Genomic DNA, 4,217 nt, shown 5'->3' with positions numbered 1-4,217 from the left:
TTTGATGCCATCTGAAATGACTTACTCGATGATCTTTTTTCGTGAATCTCTAGCTTCAAAATCCACTTTTCTTTTCTCTTTCCTGAGTTTTTTAGCTTTGCATGCTCGCTCGATTAGTACTACAAACTCTTTGATTTCCAGAATCTCGACTAACAGCTTGATGTCTTCATTCAAACCATATTCAAATCTTTTACACATTATAGCTTCAGTTGAAACACATTCTCATGCATATTGACTCAATCTCACAAATTCTCGTTTGTATTCCGTAACAGACATACGGCCTTGTTTTAGCTCAAGAAACTCTTTGCGTTTCTGATCTATGAATCTCTGACTAATGTACTTCTTTCTAAACTCAGTTTGAAAGAACTCCCAAGTAACTCGTTCTTTCGAAACAACTGATATCAATGTTTTCCACCAATGGTATGCCATATCTCTCAAAAGTGAAACAGGACACTTAAGACATTCATTAGGAATACATGACATTTCATCAAACACTCGGATTGTATTCTCAAGCCAGAACTCAGCTTTTCCAACATCATCATCAGTAGTGGCACGAAACTCCTCCGCTCCATATTTTCTAATTTTATCAACTGGAGGCTTACTCAATTGTATCAGATTCACAGCTTGTTGCATGACGGGGAATTGTGGAGGATTGGACAAGGGTGTAGATTATGGAACGGCCGAATTAGTTCTAATATACTGAGTAATCCAATCATTCATCATTTGGTAAAAGGCTTGCTTAGCCTCTCCCTCGTGGCTACTCAAAACAAGTCTAGAATCAGATTGCACTGCCCCTTGAGTGGGAGCGGGTGCATTATTTTCAACATCGTCGGCTACGGCTTGTTCAGGATCCATTTTCTATATAAAAACACATCTTAATTGTCAAGAATAATCACACTATTGCATTTTAAATATATGGCATGTATAGCTAGACTTTCACACGTTACGTTAGTCCTAGAATCGACTAAACCGTAGCTTTGATACCAATAAAATGTGACACCCCTAACCCTTATCCGTCGCCAGAATAGGGTTACTAGGCATTACCGAACAATACACATCATTCACATGCATGTAAGCAAACATAATTAAAGTATATATAAATCATTCACAATGTCCCTTATATAGGTCTTCGGGGCCTCAAAACATGCTTAGAAAAAAATTCGGAACTAAACCGTTAACATTTACAATCTTTGGAAAACTTAAAAAAAAATTCAAACTTTTAAGGGTCACACACCCATGTGAACAGACTGTGTGCCTCACACGGTCATCAGACACACCCGTGTTGGAAGCTGTGTAAAAACGGGAAATACATATAGACTTCACCACATGATCGAAGACACACTCGTGTGCCATGGCCGTGGGAAAATTTGTGAGGTTACTGACTTGGCCACACGGCCAACCACATGCCCATGTGCCAGCCCGTGTGCCACTCACACGACTAGTATACTGCCTTAATTTGAAAGGTTACCCCAAGGGACACACGACCATGAAACATAACCGTGTGTCACACACGGCTGAGACACACGCCAGTGTGGACAAAAATAGGCTATTTGTAAAGCCAATTTGTAACCCTTAAGAGTCATCCCTACAAGTCCCAAATCAAACATCAATCATACAACATTTTTAACCAAAATAAACTCTAACACATGCACATTTCATGCCATAATTTGACCAATCAATGTCATACTCATTTTTCATACCAAAACATATCAAATTCACATACGAAATCCATTCATCCATCTATGAGTAACATTAATAATTTCACATCAATTCTTTTACCAAAAACATAACAAATCCCTAACTTAATCTCATATCAAACTTACCAAAATGACCATTTTCATTAAGCCATATATGAACCTATTATAAACACCATAATTCATCACATAACTTATGCCAAAAACAATCCATAATCTAAACTACAATCAAGCTATATGAGATAGCGAGATTCTCACATCTCAAACATACTAGAACATCCTTAGCCTATACATGCCATACACCAATATTTACAACTTAAAATGTACCAAAATATCGATTGATAGAGTGATGACGATCCTTGACGATCCCCAAGCTCACGGTAGCTTCGATTATCTATAAAAAAATTGAAAAACACACAAAGTAAGCTTTCTAAAGCTTAGTAAGCCATATACAAATAAACTTATCACATAAAAAATTATAGACCAATTCATACATATGAATCATGGCAAAACACAATTGCCAAATCATATTTCTCATATAGCTCAATTGTTCATAATCACTTGCTTATAAACACATCACATTTTTCATATGGTTCACATCTCAAATGATAATATTCATTCTTACTTTTCATTGCCAAATTTTAAATACCTTTCATACGTACCTGATTCGGATACACATTCACTTGATGATTTATTTCTCAGTAATGCCCATTGAACCGTTTGAAAGTAATAAGGATACTCGGATAGCTCAGAAAGCTCGTACAATGCCAACGTCCCAGACGTAGTCTTACATGTAATCAAATATCGATGCCACTTTCCCAGACAGGGTCTTACACGAAAACATATACGATGTCGATGTCCCAGACATGGTTTTATACTTAAATCTCAAGTCGACGCCAACATCCCAGATGTGGTCTTACATGATATCACACCTCGAAATCCTATGTCATGACATATGTATCCTATACTATTTCTATGGTTCTTACGATGCATTCTGATGTCATAACTTTGTTGATACTTTCTCGGATTCAATTATTCAGCTCTCATAGCAATTCAATACATTTCCACAACAATCAAACATATATTATTCAAATGAAAAACTTTTATTTGCATATGAACTTACCTCGGAAATGAGAATAGCTAAACGAGTCGATTAATCCACAACAATTGACTTTTCTCGATCTAATTCTGATTTCTTTCGTTCTTGATCTATATAAATTCAAAATTCAATAATTTAATCACACATTTATTCATTTCAATCCACAAACACATAATTAGGGCATTTTACACTTTAGCCCCTAAAATTTCACATTTTGACATCTTTAGTCCCTATTTCATAAAATCACAAAATACACATAATTTCACATTTCTCATGCTTAGCCGAATATTCCTATTCTCTAGTAGCCCATAGCTTTCACTTATTTCACATTTTAACCCTTCAATTTCTCATTTTCACAAATTAGCCCATAATAATAAAATCATCAAAAATTCCAATACAAAACATATTAACCCAACACATATCTTTCATTTTTCGTCAATTAACAACAAAAAAATTCATGGATTCATCCATGGCATATCTCAAAATCATCATCAAATTCAAAAATTCAAGCATGGGCTAGCTAGAGAACTAAGCAACAATCACAAAAACGTAGAAATCATCAAAAATCGAGCTCAAAACATACCTCAATCAAGCTAGAGAAGTGTCAAACCCTAAAATGAATTTTATGTTTTCTTCTTCAACCATATTCGGCCAAGATGAATGAAAATGAAGCTTAATATAACTTTTGTTTTAATTATTTAAGCTTAAATAATCAAATACCAAATTTAACCTTAACTAACAAACATTAAAAATCCACTAAGGACATATTTATCCATCCATTAAGCTAATGGTCAATTCATAATATAAGGACCTTACAATTAATGCCTCATAGCAAATAGACACTTTTAACTTATAGAAAGAAACTTTTACGTTTTACGCAATTAAGTCCTTTTATAAAATCGAGCACAAAAATAATAAAATTTTCACACATATCACATATCATGTTGTAAACACAGAAAATAATATTAAAATAATTTTTTGGCTCGGATTGGTGGTCCCGAAACCACTACTCCGACTACGATCTAAACTGGGTTGTTACAACTCTCCCCCCTTGGGGATTTTCGTCCCCGAAAATCTTACTAGAGAATAGGTTTGGGTAACATTGTTTCATAGCATGCTCGGGCTCCCACATACCTTATTCAATTCCATGTCGATGCCATAAGACTTTAATTAAAAAGATTTTCTTATTTCTCAATTCTTTAACCTCGCGATCTAAAATCCGGATCAGTTCCTCTTCATATGTCATATCAAACTTAATTTCAATCTCAGACAGATAGATCACATGCGACGGATCAGATCGATAACGTCGAAGCATGGATACATGAAATACATTATGAATCTTTTCTAGCTCAGATGGTAACAACAATCTGTAAGAAACTGACCCAATACGCTCAATAATCTCATATAGCCCAATAAATCTCGGA

This window comes from Gossypium arboreum, chromosome 6, assembly GCF_025698485.1.
Source record: "Gossypium arboreum isolate Shixiya-1 chromosome 6, ASM2569848v2, whole genome shotgun sequence".
NCBI lineage: Eukaryota > Viridiplantae > Streptophyta > Magnoliopsida > Malvales > Malvaceae > Gossypium > Gossypium arboreum.
This window is presented reverse-complemented; position numbering follows the sequence as displayed.